This window comes from Somniosus microcephalus, chromosome 13, assembly GCF_052327205.1.
Source record: "Somniosus microcephalus isolate GS21.2 chromosome 13, FLI_Smic_1.0, whole genome shotgun sequence".
Taxonomy (NCBI): domain Eukaryota; kingdom Metazoa; phylum Chordata; class Chondrichthyes; order Squaliformes; family Somniosidae; genus Somniosus; species Somniosus microcephalus.
Window position 1 is genome coordinate 156,651,011 of NC_140999.1, and position 17,542 is coordinate 156,668,552.

Sequence of the window (17,542 nt, forward strand, 5' to 3'; positions counted from 1 at the left end):
TACATTCTCACCCTAACCTGGTTGCCTCTGTTACATGATACCCCACTGTATGCATTGTTCTCCAAATAAGGCGGTCAATAATGGAAAACCTGACAATTTATACCTGAGGATTAGAAATAAACCTGAGTCCGGGCACTATGACAGCATTATTGGGCGTGATTTTAAATTTTGGCAGGAGCACTTGCGATCTTTCCAATGGAAAGGAAAATCGAGCTGTTTCTATAAAGGGTAGCCAATTCCCAACACCGCTTTTTCACCCAGCGCCAGGTTGAAAATCCTAGCCATTGTTTAAAACGGTGTATTATAATAACGATCGAAGTCAGTCAGTCAGCATAAACCAATTAACCTTAAATTATCCAAACAACAGCAGAGTAATTAAAGATGGCGCTCTCATCGGGTAAGCAAGGGTATACACAACCAATTCCAATTTATTTGAATTGCAAGTTTTGGACCTCAGCGTAGCCAGGGTTTACTGAATTAAAACGGGCAGTATCGGATTGGCCGTATGTTAAACACCTCACCCGATACAGGAAACTTTGTGATATCCGGCACCGACGGGACCGAGCTGTTGCCGATCTATCAAAACTGCCGGACATACAAAGTTAATGTTGAAGCATACGGAGGTTTTCATCTCCGTATCTGACAACAAACACTGTTGCTTAGCAACAGCTTCTAAACAGTTGGCTGCAGCTGCAAGCGTCTCTAGCTGAAGCTGTTGCTATAGCTACAGACCTTGCAGTGCCTGACTGGGGAAAAAAAAGCAACGAGAACTAAAAAAACTTACAGAAAATGGCTCCTGATTTTTGCCGTTAGATCGAGTATTCCAGATATATAGGGCTGGATTTTCCTAAGTCCCTGGAGTCGGGTTGGAGGCGTGCGGGTGATAAAAATCGGAGATCCGGGGGTCCCGACCCCATCCCGCCTCCAACCCGCCTCCATGTCAATTTCATAGGAGTCGGGTTGCCGACAAGTGCTGGAACCCGACTCCCAGAGGCGGGAAGGGATTAAAGGCAATTAAACTGTCTGTTAACAGGTAGTTTTTTGCCTATTTGTGATTTTTATTGCTGGTTTGTGGGCTTCCCGACAGCTCCAAACCACGAAAAGTTTTCGAGGCAGGACGTGGGTCTGAGGTCTTGGAGGGGTCGAGATGCCTAGTGTTCAGGTGAGTGAGGGGTGCAGGAGTGCAAAGGTAAGTGTTTTGCAAGTGTTTAAATAAGTTTAACTTACTTTTACTTACCTTTACAGGAGTCCTGCATTCCGGTGTCGGGAGTCGGCTGCAAGAACCACAGAAGCTCCGATTTTTTAAAAAACATCAGCTTCTTGGTTTCTGCAGCAAAATGATTTTAAAGTTATCCTGAGAAAGGACTGAGGCTGAATTAGCAGTTTTTCAGTGCTTGACAGCTTCAAACAGCTGTTAAACACTGATATTTCATCTGCCAAAAGCTTTTGACAGATGAAATGTCAATCTCTGACGTCACCTGTTGCCGGGTGGCCCTTAATTGGCCTGCTGAGCCCACAGGGCGGGCTCAACAAGGTCAATCAGAGGAAAATCCAGTGGGTTGGCCACATCTCCATGGAGGCGGGACAACAAGCCCGAATGTGGGTTTCCCACCTCCAACCCGCCCCCGTAGCAAAATCCAGCCCATAACCTCCGGATAAACCAAAGTTTCGTGTATCCAGTTCAATTGACATTAATGGAGGTGAATGTTGGGCGGGGCGTATAACAGGCGGTTGATGCGACAATGCCCGTTTTGTGCTACCGCCGAAGATGAATCTCTACCCCACTGAGTACAAGAAATAACCATACAGATAAGTTATTAATCATACTGTTCTTTGAGTCAGCTGGTTTGAAGAGTAGTTTTGAGGGTGAGAGCGACACCAATAATGGAAAGTATAGCAAAGGGAGCCATGACTGATGGTAACTGTATTGTTTATCACAGGTATGATTCTCAGAATTTAATTGAGAAAAGAAATAAATTAAGTTCCTGCCTGACATCTTCACCTTCATGTGACCACAAGCAACTGGGGTTAAGGAGTCTGCTGTGCTTTAATCTGCTTATCACTGTAACTTTTCAACAAGCGGAGCCAATACAAGAAGACAATTGATCACTGAGACCAGTGGTAGCTTAAACGAAGACATGTTTTAAGCTACAAATCACTCATGATATCTACCAAGCTTATTTCTATATAAATACACCAGATTACCGAGTAACAAGACCTATCCAAATATACTAGGTCATTAAGCAACAGATTGGTTTAATTATTACCAGTAATATCACAGGACTTGGGTTCTTCTAAACAAGGTGCGTATAAGCAGAGCTAATACATGCACAAATATTTGGTTAAAAGAGTTGCTAAACTGACATACAAGCCAAAAGTTTCTGCTTTGGGTGCATTCGGCAATCCGGGCACAAATTGCATTTGTTTTCCGAGTTTACTTATTTGCTCAAGTTTCCGCTCAAACTAATTTGCATATCGGCAAACGTAAAATCTGCCATGAACCAGCGCAATCGGGCAGCGTTTTAGAACAATGTTTTTTCTAAAATCTGTGCATTAATAAATATCCCTTGATATCTTTAAGAGTGGTAACAGTTTCATTAATACAAATGCAAAATACTGCGGATGCTGGAAATCTGAAATAAAAACAGAAAACGTTGGAAATACTCAGCAGGTCAGGCAGCATCTGTTGAGAGAGAAACAGAGTTAACATTTCAGAACTGACGAAGGGTCATCGACCTGAAACGTTAACTCTGTTTCTCTCTCTACAGATGCTGCCTGAGCTGCTGAGTATTTCCAGCGTTTTCTGTTTTTATTATAGTTTCATTAATACAGCTTAAAATGGGTTTTTCACAAAATAAAGACATTTTTAATCAGTGTCTAGTCCACCACGTGAGTAACCTGATTTTAATTAATTAAAAATGACTTTAAGAAAACTATACTGAAACATTTACTCTTTTCATTGGTGTACAGTAGTCAGTTTCTTGGTAAATTAAATATTTTTAATATTTAAAAGCTTTTAAAAGGTGGCTAATAGTGTTCATGTGCCTAAAAAAAAGGTTAATTTGAAGAGCCTCCTCGAAGGCTCACAAACAGGTGCAATTAGTGGAAACTTGCCATGGTGATTAATTCGATCTGGGGGCGTGGCTGGTTTTGTGGGTGGGGCCGACTTCATGTTTTTTAAACCAGTGCAAAAGATCGCGGAAACTTGAGTTGCGCTGGACATAAGCTGTGCTTGAAGTTCCTCGATCTTTTGGGCTGGTTTGGCCCAATTTGGGCGGATTGCGCTGAAAAGCCAGCACAACTTAGCAGAAACTCCAGGCCAAAGCATCGAATTAAAGCAGGCTCTTGCTCCAGTGAGCCGTACAAAAACCACGCTAGCCTGTTGGATAGGTTATAAACCAAAGCCTAGAACCTTGGTGTGGAATGGCCTAATCTGTGCAGGGTGGAGGGATTTGGGGTAGAGTGTGTTTCTCTCAGGTTTCCGCCCCTTGCTGCCCCATTGATAAATTCTGAAGGGGGTGACAGTACTTTTTTTGTCGGGTTTTTGCCCATTCTGTTGAGTCTGTGTGTCCCAGTTATGTTTAGGATCAATCACTGGACACAGACAACAAGAATAACTTTTAACAGGTCTTTACTATTCGGAGGTCAGGGTTGAACTGCCCAGCAAATCCTTACACAACACTTATATACCGGTGTGGTCACCACCGGTATTACAGTATACAGCAGCCAAGAGAAAGTAGTACATCTCTTAAAGTAGTTCTCTTAAGGTAGAACAGGTTACATACACCACAATCCTCCCTTTTTAGCTTAACAGTTATATCCCCATTTAACATAACATAATAACATATATACAACTTCATGCAAAACAGTTCAAAGATTCAGTCTCTGAGGAGGCCTCCTGATTCGAGTTGGATAACGCCTTTCAGGGGTCTCTGCTTCTCGTTGTTGGGGTGACTCATCTAGTTGGTCTCTTATGGATTGGACATCATCATCAGGTACATTCACTTCTGAGGTAGATGCTTCAGGTTCACTAACTTCTTCCACGGTTGTCTCTGCCGTAACCATGGGTTCGACCCTTGTTCTCGATTCTACCAGTTGGTCAGCATGACGCCGTATTACATTTTCACCAACATCTACCGTGTACATCAGGGGTCCTTGTCTGGCCCGAATTGTTCCAGATTGCCATTTCTCATTTTTATAATCCCGGGCTAACACTGGTTGTCCTATTTCGAAACTCCGAGTGGTCTTGTTATTTATATGCTGGAACTGTTTGTTTTCAACTTCCCTCCGCACATTTGGTTTTAACAAGTCCAACCTGGACCGCAACCTCCTGTTATAGAACATCATGGCAGGACTTTGGTTTGTCACTGCATGGGTGGCGTTTCGATATGCCAGTAGGAATTTGTCCACCTTGTGTTGTAGTGGAATCTGATCTTCGCTCATGGCCTTTATCGCTTTTTTGAACGTTTGTACAAATCTCTCGGCCAACCCGTTTGTAGCCGGATGATATGGGGCAGAGGTATAATGTTTCACCCCATTCTTCTTCATGAATCTCTGGAATTCTTCTGACACGAACTGCGGTCCGTTGTCTGAACATATTTGTTCTGGCAATCCATTTCTTGCAAATATCGTTCTTAACACCGCGATCGTCTTTTCCGAGGTAGTGGTAGTCATCTTAATCACTTCTGGCCTTTTAGAATGTGCGTCCACCGCAATTAAAAACATGGAGTCCATGAAAGGACCAGCAAAGTCAATATGTACACGTTGCCATGGGGTTGAAGGCCATTCCCATGGATGCAGCGGTGCAATCGGAGGTGCATTTTGCACTTCTTGGCACCCTGAGCAGCTTTTCGTCAGCTCCTCTATCTGTTGGTTGATACCCGGCCACCACACATAAGCCCTAGCAAGGCTTTTCATCTTGACTCCCCCCAGATGACCTTCATGCAGTTCCTTTAGAACTCTCTCTCTTAACTTAGGAGGAATAATCACCCTTGTTCCATACATCAATGTTCCTTGACAGACGGACAGCTGTTCTCGTCTTGCTGAGAATGCCGGTAACAGTGGATCACCATGTGCTGGCCATCCCTTCACTGTCACTTCGTAGACCCTGGACAGTGTCGGGTCGTTCCTGGTTTCTCTTTCAATACTTGCATTGGTGACTGGTAAACATTCGATGATGGTCGAGTGAAATAACTCAACAGGGTCAACCGTCGGTGCCTCCTCCTCTGTAGGTAGTGGCAGGCGCGACAGCCCATCAGCATTACCATGCTGCTTTGTACCTTTGAATTCTATCTGATATTGATGTGCCCCTAGGAAAAGGGACCATCTCTGGAGTCTCTGTGCTGTCATCACCGAAACACCCTTCTTAGGGTTAAAAATGGATACCAACGGCTGGTGGTCTGTCAGAAGCGTAGACTTTTGGCCCTGCAGGTAATGATTAAACTTCTTTACTCCCCACACAAGGCTGAGAGCCTCCCTATCTATCTGAGCATAGTTGTGCTCAGCGGAGGTCAATGATCTGGATGCGAACGCAGCTGGCCTCTCCTGGCCATTTGGCAACTTGTGTGAGAGTACTGCCCCAATACCATATGGAGAAGCATCACAAGCCAAACGAATAGGCAGCGTTGGGTTGAAGTGAGCCAACACTTCCTCTGAGGTGATCAATGCCTTGCTTTCGCGAAAGGCCCTCTTACAGTCCTCGCTCCACTTCCATGGTACTCCCTTCTGCAAAAGAGCGTTCAGCGGGTGCAGCACCGTGGATAAATTTGGCAGAAACTTATGGTAATAGTTAATCAACGACCTCAATTGGGATACATTATCCGGAGCAGGAGCCTTCACAACAGCTTCGATCTTGTCAGGAGACATATGAAGCCCTTCCTGGTCAATGACATGACTACAGTACGAGATCCGCTTCTGAAAGAATTCACATTTCTGGCGATTAACTCGAAGACCATATTCTTTCAATCTGGTGAGCACCAGTTCCAAGTTTGCAAGGTGTTCCTCGTCATCATCTCCTGTAATCAGAATATCGTCCAGGTAACATTGTGTACCTGGAATTTCCTGTAATACCTGCTCCATGGCCCTCTGCCAAATTGCTGGAGCCGATGCCACTCCAAAAACCAGTCTATTATACCGGTACAAGCCTCTATGCGTGTTGATCGTGAGATACTGGCGTGACTCTTCCTCAACTTCCATCTGTAAGTACGCCTGCGCCAGGTCTATCTTGGTGAAGTGTTTCCCGCCAGACAACGAAGCGAAGATATCCTCAATCCGCGGAAGCGGATACTGCACCGTGTGAAGCACCGGATTAACAGTGATCTTGAAATCTCCACAGATGCGAACCTTCCCCGGTTCCCCCGGCTTGTTGCTCGATGAACGCTTCATGACGGGGACAATGGGCATGGCCCACTCACTCCAGTCTACCTTAGACAGTACTCCTGAACGTTCTAGCCCTTCCAGCTCAGCTTCCACAGCAGGTCGTATTGCATAAGGTACTGGACTGGCTTTGAAAAATTTTGGGTTTGCATGTTCTTCAACCTTGATGTTTGCTGTAATTCCTCTCAGTGTTCCCAGTCCCTGTTGGAACACTTCTTTAGCATCGTCCGATATTCTGGACAATCGTTTAGGTTTGACATCTTTTGTACCGGAATCTACCGTTAGTGCTTTTAAGGAATGCCAGTCCATATTTATTTTCCTAATCCACTCCCGTCCCAGTAGTGGTGGACCTCCCTCAGGTAGCACATATAAGTCCATTCCTCGGCTTTCATTGCCCTTGTGGACCACCTTTACCTCTATCTTCCCGATGGGGTATACTCTTTGCCCCGTGTATGTTTTCAATACAATCTCCGTATCCCATAGGGGAATATGTGGGAATAACCTTTTGTAATCTTTCTTATTCATGACCGTCAATGCCGATCCAGTGTCCAATTCCATCTTCACTTGGACTCCTGCTATCTGAAGTGTGACCCAAATTGTTTGGAGGTCTGCTTCCTTACCAACATTGTGTACTCTTAGACTACCCAGTTCATTACTGCTGGAGTCTGAATCTGACTTCTGTTCGTTCAAACTGTTCTCTGTCACCTTGTGTATCTTTCTGTACTTTTCCTGCGGTGACTTTTTGTTGCTGGTCTTCTTTCCTGACCGGCATACTTTAGCTATGTGACCAAGCCTGCCACATTTTCTGCATTCCTGATTTTTGAACCAGCACTGGTTCTGATCGTGCGTTGTCTTTCCACAACGATAACATTTTACTGTACTCAAGACCATTTGATTGGTGCAGAGTTCCGGTGACCGTAGCTGCATTTCCGCAGTGCCTCTCGCTGCGGCTTCTTGCGATGCTGCAATAGTGACAGCTTTATCAAGCGTAAGATCATTCTCCTCACGCAGTCGCTTTTGTGTTCCTTCTTTTAACAATCCACACACAAATTTATCTCTCAGCGCATCTGCTAGTCCTGTTCCAAACTGACAGTACTTCGATAGCTTACGTAGTTCAATTAAAAATTCAGCGTTGCTTTCGTCTTTCAACTGCGTTCTCCTGTAAAATTTAAATCGTTCCACTATCATCGGTGGCGTGGGGTTTAAATGATTTTTCAGGACAGTAACGATATTCGCGAAAGTCTGATCCGCCGGTTTATTTGGTGATAGAAGGTGCTTCAATAGCCCGTATGTCTTCGCACCCATTGAGCTTAATAAGGTTAGTGCTTTCTCATCATCTGGTACCTTATTTGCTTTACAATAAACTTCCATGCGTTCTACATACGTGGTCCAATCTTCGATATCACTATCAAAGGTATTAATGCTCCCATGTTTAGGCATCCTTGCAAGTTTTTTTTTAATTTTTCTTTTTTTTTAAAAATGGCGGCTTCCCGCACTTGGCGGTCTTTCCCGCGCTCGTCTTCCTCCCCCGCCGACTACAATGGCGGATTCCCGCATTTGCCTTCTTCCACTGCTGGCTGCAATGGCGATTGCCTTGCTGCTGCCGTTCTCGCCTCCCCAGCGGTTCTCACTCCCCGACGCTGCTTTGCCTCGCAGCCCCGCTTGCAGCCCGGTCCTTTACACCAGCTGCGTTTGAATTCTCCATGGCTCTCGAGCCTTAAGCTGCCCCAGTCGCTGCGCCTCTCGGCCTCGATTGCAGCCCGGCCCTTTCTACCAGCCGTGGTCGAGCTCTCCGCCCTTATTCCTCCGTTTTCCCTCCCCTACTCCACAGTCAACGCGGCCGACTTTCTGCTCATGTCGCTGATCGGCTTACCCACCACCGTGGTAGAAGGGATGATCACTGCCTGTCGCTGATGGAGGGCTTCGTGGTCAGAATTCTTTTTCTTTTTAACCCGGGTTCTCGATGCCTCCCGTGCGATGGTGCTCAGCAGGATGATGAGGGCGGATGCCTCTTCTCGACGCCCGTTTTGAGGACGAAGCTGCCTTGGATGTAAAATTGCCGCAGGGTAAGATCGGACTCGTCGCCACTGTTGAGTCTGTGTGTCCCAGTTATGTTTAGGATCAATCACTGGACACAGACAACAAGAATAACTTTTAACAGGTCTTTACTATTCGGAGGTCAGGGCTGAACTGCCCAGCAAATCCTTACACAACACTTATATACCGGTGTGGTCACCACCGGTATTACAGTATACAGCAGCCAAGAGAAAGTAGTACATCTCTTAAAGTAGTTCTCTTAAGGTGGAACAGGTTACATACACCACACATTCTGTTTCATTGATAAATTCCGATGGGAAGGGCGCTTTTTATTTGCTGGCTTCCTACACTTTTCTGACCCCTTTGATAAATTGAGGGCAGGGGAGAGTACCTTTTTCTGTTGGTTTTCCTCCCATTTTAGGTTCATTGATAAATTCCGAGAGGGGGGAGGGTACTTTTTTTCTGTCGGGTTTCTGCCCTTTCTGCCTCATTGTAAATTCCAACAGAGAAGGGTGTTTTTTTCTGCTTGCCCCTCCCCTGTAGCATCATGGCCTCACCTTTGGATGCAGGACTGGCAAGGTACCAGGTAGTAGGCACCCCAGAAATCCTGCTAGTTCAGTGCTTTTGTAGGGCCAGCAGTAAGTACAGCTAAATGAAGCAATGTTCCTTGTCATACAAAGGCCACAAATGGGTCCCACAGTGGTACTCGATCCAGGAAAGATCAATTAGCATTAGGATATCAGCAGGCCAGCAAGGTAACAGAGAACCAACCAGGTCAGAAAGAAAATGTTAAACTTTTATAGTTTAGGCCAGACTAGCCTGTGTCACTGCTCCGAAACCCCACTGGCTCCGTGGGGTGGGTGCCCCAGTCGCGCTGTTAATGGTGCGAGCATCTGCTCCTATTATTCAAATAGATCCACCACCAGGATTTGGGAGAGGGTCAAGTTGAGGTTAAATGGGCAGGTGGAAGTCATGCCCCATTACACTTCTGATGGCAAAGTGGGGCTTCTGGAATTTCATCCTCCAAGTGTTTAATTGGGAGGGAGGGTTTCTAATAGTTTGGTAGTTATAATCAGTGCATGCTGCTTCAGATATACTTTAAGTATATTAAAGCTTATCATGAAAATGTATTAATAAATTGTTATATCGTACTGTAGGAATTAACAAATTCCTACGAATAACGGAGATCGACACAAGAGAACAATTAAACAGGTCTTTACTCAATGGAGATGCCACGAGGACTGCCTGGGCAGCCCCGTGGTTTGCGACGTGACGTCATCACGTTTACCCACGTTTTCCCGCACTCTTAAAGGGGCCACGCCCCGTACATGCAAACTCTATATACAAAACACAGTAATGCCTAACACAATGGTACAGGTTTAGGCTGGTGTTAGAACATCGTTAAAGAGAATTATATACAGTTATCCAGAGTCATTCAGTGGTTCTGCCACATGTGCCCCCCCAGAATTCGCTTTAACGGACAAAGTCAAACAGTGAGGGGGTCTGACGAGCCTGTCAGAACGACTCCTGTACTCTCGAGGCGGAGGCTGCTGGTTGGCTGACGGTCTGGCGGGCGGTCGCACTTGGTCTGCCGTAATGATGATGGGTGGCCGACCCCGTCTCGGCGGTTGTGCTGTCTCGATGGGGCGGTCAAGGTCTAAATGTGCTGGCTTTAAGCGGTCAACTGGAATGTGGTCCGGCTTACCACCGACATCTACCGTGAAGGTTTTGTCCCCTGCTTCCAACACGCAGAAGGGACCGGTATATGGGGCCTTGAGCGGATCCCTATGTGTGTCATGGCGAATAAAAATGTATTCAGCCTTGTGAAGCTCCGTGGGAACGTGTGACCTCTGCAGCCTGTGGTGCGAAGTGGGCACCGGTGCGAAACATCTGGCCACCTCTTGGTGACTAGCAAGCTGGGCAGACGCGGACCATGGCTCCGTCGATGTTGGTAGGAAATCCCCCAGGACTCGCAGCGGCTGACCATACACAAGCTCCGCTGATGAAGAGTGAAGGTCTTCTTTGGGGGCCGTGCGAAGGCCCAACAGGACACACGGTAGCTTGTCTGCCCATCCAGCGTCCTGGAGGCTGGCCCTCAGGGTGGCTTTCATTGACCGGTAGAAGCATTCGCAGAGGCCATTCGCCTGTGGGCGGTAGGCTGTGGTGCGGTACAATTTGACGCCGAGCCCTTGGGCCACTGCATTGCAGAGTTCAGAGGAAAACTGCGGTCCCCTGTCTGACGAAATATCTGCGGGCACTCCAAAACGGGCGATCCAGGAGGAAATGAACGCCCTGGCCACGTCCGCCGAAGTAGTGGATGACAGAGGGACCGCCTCCGGCCATCTGGCGGTGCGGTCAACCATGGTCAGGATGTGTGAAAAACCATGGGAGGGTGGGAGTGGTCCTACCAGGTCCACGTTGACATGGTCAAAACATCGCTCCGGAACTGTGAAGGTGGCCAACGGAGCTTTGATGTGGCGCTGTTCCTTGGCCTTTTGGCAGACCACGCAGGTGTTGGCCCAGTCGCAGACATCTTTATGCATGCCATGCCATACAAATTTCGCTGACATCAGTTTCTGAGAGGCCTTCATTCCTGGGTGTGACAACCCATGTATGGCGTCGAACACTTTGCGGCGCCAGACGACCGGCACGACAGGGCGAGGATCCTGTATGGAGACGTCACACAACAGCGTGGTACCTGCCGAATGGAACTTGACGTCGGCCAACTGGAGGCCAGTGATAGCCGTTCTGTAAGCTTGGACTTCCGGGTCTGAGGCTTGGTCCGCTGCCATGAGGGCGTAGTCGATGCCCAAATGAACCGTATTGACGATCGCGCGGGAGAGGCAGTCTGCCACCAGGTTGTCCTTATCGGCCACGTGCTGTATATCCGTGGTGAATTCGGATATGTAGGTCAGTTGACGCTGCTGTCGGGCTGACCACGGTTCAGCGGTCTTGGCCATTGCAAAGGTTAGTGGCTTATGGTCCACAAAGGCGGTGAAAGGACATCCTTCCAATAGGAACCGAAAATGGTGGATGGCCAGAAAAAGGGCGAGCAACTCCCGGTCGAACGTGCTGTATGCTCTCTCGTTCTGCCGTAGTTGACGGCTGAAGAATGCCAACGGCTGCCACGTCCCGTTCACCCACTGCTGTTGCATGGCACTGACTGCGTAGTCCGACGCGTCGGTGGTGAGGGCGATGGTGGCTCCTGGCAGCGGGTGTGCCAGCATAGTCGCATTGGCTAAGGCGCTTTTGGTGTCGGCGAACGCTCGGGCCATGGCATCCATCCAGTCTACCGGGTTCTTGCCAGTCTTGCCCTTGAGGGCCTCGTACAGGGGCTGCATGAGTAGTGCCGCCTTAGGCACGAAATGGTGGTAAAAGTTTACCACGCCTAGGAATTCCTGCAGGGCCTTTACGTTCTGCGGGCGTGGAAAGGATGTCACCGCCTCTACTTTCAAAGGTAAGGGAACCGCTCCCTCTGAGGTGATGCGATGCCCCAGGAAATCAATTTGGTGCAGGCCAAACTGACACTTGGCCGGGTTGATAATCAGGCCGTGTTGGCTGAGGCGTCGAAAAAGGGTGCGTAGGTGACAGGTATGTTCTTCCTTAGTAGGACTGGCAATCAGAATATCATCTAGGTAGACGAAGAGGAACTTGAGGTCCCGCAGCACGGAGTCCATCAGGCGTTGGAAAGCCTGGGCGGCATTCTTTAACCCAAACGGCATTCGTAAAAACTCGAAGAGGCCGAATGGGGTGATGACTGCAGTCTCCTGGACGTCTTGTGGATGAACTGGGACCTGGTGGTAGCCCCGGACGAGGTCGACTTTTGAGAACACGGTGTTCCCTGCCAAATGGGCAGAGAAATCCTGAATGTGGGGGATTGGGTACCGATCAGGAGTGGTGGCGTCGTTTAGGCGTCGATAGTCACCGCATGGCCGCCATCCGCCACCAGGCTTCGGGACGATATGGAGGGGTGAAGACCAGGGACTATTTGACCAGCGAATAATCCCTAACCGTTCCATGGTTGCGAACTCCGCCTTTGCGACCGCCAGCTTGCCAGGTTCCAGGCGCCGGGCCCGCGCGTAGACCAGGGGGCCATTGGTGGTGATGTGGTGTTCCACACCATGTTTCGTGGCTGTGGAGGAGAACGTGGGTCTTGTCAGGTCGGGGAATTCGCCGAGCAGGCGAGCGAACTCATCAGGAGTCGGGAACGCACAGGAGATGGTGCGCGACGTAGTGTTACTGCGGTAACACGGAAGAGAATTAAAAGTTGCTGCGTTGATCAGCCACCGGTTCCTAACGTCAACCAGGAGGCTATTGGCGTACAGGAAATCCGCGCCGAGGAGGGGCTGGGAAACTCTGGCCGTAACAAACTCCCAGTGAAAACGTTGCCCCCCGAGGCACACCTCCACTCGCCGTCTGCCGAAGGTCCGAATTGTTCCGCCATTGGCCGCTTCAAGGGCGGGGCCATGATTCCCCGTCTGCACATCGAGGGTGGACGCGGGTAAAATGCTGCACTGCGCTCCGGTGTCGCACAGAAAATGACGACTGGAGAGAGTATCAGTGATGAACAGCAATTTTCCCGCGTTGCCGATCGCCATCGCGGCCACGGGGTGCCCGTTAGACCTGTTCCTCGGTGGTCGTAGTGTCAGTTGTTGTTTTGTTGGGGAAAACTGCAGTGAGGGCGGCAACGCTTCGCCTTCGCGCCGAACTGCGTGTGGTAGAAACACAGCCCAGCAGGCTGACGAGCTGGGGCGGCATCTGCGGGGGATGGGTGCCTCGTGGTGGCGCAGTACTGCCGAGTTACAGCGAAAATTTTGTCAGCCTCCTTAGCGAGTGTTGCGCAGTCTTCAATTTCAGATCTGGCCAGGGCAGCTTGTACCTGTTCAGGCAGTTGGCTGAGGAAAATCTCGCGGAATAGGAAACATTCCCGTTCTGAGCCCAGGAGTGTGAGCATTTGGCTCATCAACTCTGAAGGCTTGGAGTCCCTGAGCCCGGGCATAGTGAGTAATCGATGGGCGCACTCTGATTTTGTGAGCCCGAAAACCTGCAGTAACTGCGCTTTGAGGGTTTCATACTTGCGCTCCGTTGGGGGATTTTCGAGGAGACTGACGATCCGAGAGGCGGTAGAGCTGTTGAGTGCGGAGACCACATAAAGGTACTTGGTCTGATCCGCATCGATGTTCCTCAGGGCGAACTGGGCCTCGACCTGAATAAACCACGAGGGCGCTTGCTGCTCCCAGAACTGCGGTAGCTTTAGCGAAACGGCGTTTGCTTCCATGCTGTGCTCTTCTTTTGTGAAAACGTTCACAAAAACGGGGTCACCAATGTAGGAATTAACGAATTCCTACGAATAACGGAGATCGACACAAGAGAACAATTAAACAGGTCTTTACTCAACGGAGATGCCACGAGGACTGCCTGGGCAGCCCCGTGGTTTGCGACTTGACGTCATCAACGTTTACCCGCGTTTTCCCGCGCTCTTAAAGGGGCCACGCCCCGTACATGCAAACTCTATATACAAAACACAGTAATGCCTAACACAATGGTACAGGTTTAGGCTGGTGTTAGAACATTGTTAAAGAGAATTATATACAATTAGCCAGAGTCATTCAGTGGTTCTGCCACAGTAGTGTTTTGGGAAGAAAAGAAGATTGGCGGGCTAGGAACAAATGCTTTAAAGTTCTCCCATTAGTTAGAAGTAATAGGTCTTACATAGAGTTACGTAGAGTCTACAGCACAGAAACAGGCCATTCGGCCCAACTGGTCTATGCTGGCATTTATGCTCCACACAAGCCTCCTCCAACGCCTTTTCATTTAACCATATCCTTCTAGTCCTTTCTCCCTTGTGTGCTTATCTAGCGTCCCCTTAAATGCATTTATACTATTATTCTCAACTACCCCTTGTGCTAGCACGTTCCACATTCTAACCACTCTTTGGGTAAATAAGTTTCTCCTGAATTCCCTATTGGATTTATTAGTGACTATCTTACATTTATGGTCTCTAGTTTTGGCCTCCCCCACAAGTGGAAACATTTTCTCTACATCTACCCTATCAAACCCTTTCATCATCTTAAAGACCTCCATCAGGTAAACCCTCACCTTTCTTTTTTCTAGAGAAATGAGTCGCAGTCTGTTCAGTCTTTTCTGATAAGTACATCCTCTCAGTCCTGGTATCATCCTTGTGAATCTTTTTTGCACCTTCTCCAGTGCCTCAATATACTTGTTATAATATGGAGACCAGAACTGTGCAGTACAAGTGTGGTCTCACCAAGGTTTTATACAAGTTTAACATAACTTCCCTGCTTTTCAATTCTCTCCTAGAAATGAACCTCAGTGCTTGGTTTTCTTTTTTATGGCCTTATTAATCTGCCTTGCTACTTCGCCATACAAACCTACATAAAACATGTGTAGAAAAGATAATGACAAATGGAGTTAAGGGGAATATGGCCACATAGATACAGGCATACCTCGAGGGCAGAAAGTAAATCACGATTTTGCTGACCTCGGTGGGTCCGGGGCGGGCAACATCGGTGGCGGATCCCGACCCCGCTGCTGGCTCCATCCCGGCCTCAAATGAATTTCCCTTGATGGGGCTTGTTAAGCCCACTCAGCGCGTTTGCCAGCCAATTAGAGGAAGTGGGCCTGGTGACATCATTTAATGACGCGTCATCAGCCGGTTTCCTTAAAGGGACCATGACCAACTTTATTTTGACATTTGTGCTGTCAGCGTTCGACAGCATCGAGGTGCTGCAAACACTGACAAGCACTGCACCTAGGCTCTTGCATGACTCCCTCCTTATGTTTATGGAGGGAGTCACAGCACACAGGGAGGTCCTCTTCCCTTCCCATGGGTGGAAGAGACCTCCTCAGGAGATCAATACAGCCTGGTTGCACATTGCAGAAGAGGGCACAAGCAGGGATGTGGTCAGGAAGACCAGGGTGCAGTGCCACAAACCTTTCAATGATCTCAGTAGATCACGAAACGTTAGTACAAAGCCACACTCAACCTCATCCTGCTGTGCCTCTCATCACATCTCCATCACTCTGCCTTCCCTATCCTACTCCTGCACGTCCTTACTCACACCAACTTACCTTGGACCTCCACCCATCCCTCTCTATCTATAATATCACATCCCCATCTCACTAGCCACCCCTCACATTCACCCTCATCCTAGTGCAATCATACCAACTAACAACACACACCCCGCAATGGTGATGAGTGTGAAAGGAATAGCTTGGGCATTGTAGAGATGCTTTATGGTGTTGGTGTGGCATGGTGCCAACCTGGCACATCATGTGACAGCTAGGGTGTACAGCATCAAATGAAGTAAATCTGGCCATGCTGAGGCTATCCCTGGTCTTCCGGGCAGCAATGTGGTTGGGTGCTGATGCCCTCTGACCTGTGCAGCATCCGTTGATTGCAGAGAAGGTTGGTGTTGTTGTTGGTGCTGCTGGTGTGCCTGGTGCTGCTGGTGTTGGGGCTGATTGTGGTGGGATTCTGAGGACCAAGGTGAGACAGTATAAAGGGTATCCAGGCTGATGGAATAGATGGCGGGTGAAGTAGAGATGACAGAAGCGATTTGTCAATGGTGAGAGAGGTAATGAGGTCAGACTGGATGGAGACTTGTGTAAAGACTTTCAGCATGATGAATCTGCTGTGGAAATGCAGTGAGGAAGAGCTTATGGCTGAGGGAAGATATCTCTGTAAGGTGGGAGATTTCATCGTACATTTGAAGCTGTCAACTCAACAACTGATTCAATGGCCACTGACCTCCCGCCTCAGCTTCACAAACATAGGGGACGACCAGCGCGGACCCCGTGGGTGAGCTGTCAAATGCAGAACGTGAGCTGAAATTCATTCTTAAGTGGCTCTAAACAAGCCACTAATTACCTGAATTGGGTCCTCCGCTGTGAACCCGTCGGGTCTGCTCAGCGCTGACAGACCTGACATCAGGGAAGGGCGCTTGGCGGTGCGTTCACAGCCTGCTGGGAAAAAAAACATTTCCCACCCGACCCGCCAACAATCACGCCCGCTGACCCCCCCACCCCACTCCCCCCGCAAAATCCAGCCCTAAGTTTCTCAGAATAGAAAGATATGGTAAGTGGTGTTCCACAAGAGTCTATGTTGAGGCCACTCTATTTTTACTATATGCATAAATGATCTGGAGTTAGGAATTGAGAGAACAATATTGAAATTTGTTGATGAGACCAAATTGGGTAATATGGAAAATTGTGATGAAGACTATGAAAGATTGCAGCATGAAATAGATAGGCTGGTAGGATGAGCAGATAAGTGGCAGGTGAAGTTTAATATAGAAAAATCCAAAGTAATACATTTGGAAGTAAGCATAGGAAAGGAAATGCACCTTAGATGGTAAGATTTTAAATGAAATAGAAGAGCGAAGGGTTCTTGATATGCAGATACACTAATCATTAAAGGTGAAAGAACTAGTCGATATGGCCATAAAAAGACAGAGTATTAGGTTTTATATAAGACATCTAAGTAGGCCACAATAGGTTTTGGGAATCTGAGTATAGGAAGGATATAAAAACAAATGAAAAGGTACAGCATAGATTCACTGGGATGTTACCAGAGATGAGGGTTTACAGTTGTGGAGAGGGACATGAGAATTTAGGGCCTTTTTTAGTACAGCTGAGAAGGTTAAGTGGTGACAGGTAGAAGCCTTCATGGATTTTGAAGGGTTATAATAAGGTAAATAGTGATGATTGGCAAGATAGTAATACTAAGGCACAAATTTAAGGTAATCACAAAAAAAATATTCTTTACACAGAGGGTGGTTAGAAATGTACAGCCAGGGTAGGGAGCTGTCTCTTGATTTGGATGAGAAGAAGAGTTATCAGAGGCACTGGAGAACATACTGGGACCAGTTCTCCTGTTCCTGATGCCTTATACATACTAGGTCCTGGGGTGTTAGGGACAACAAATAGGAGCAGAGACCTCTGTAACAAGAGATCTTCACCCCTTTTGCACAGGATGCATATTTTCTGTAGCCAAATGGGTAGGGGGCATTAAAATACCATTTAAATGATGTGGAAGTGGTATCAGAGTGCCTACTGGATCATTTTCCAGGGATATTGGGGATATACCTGGCCATGAAAACTGGCCATG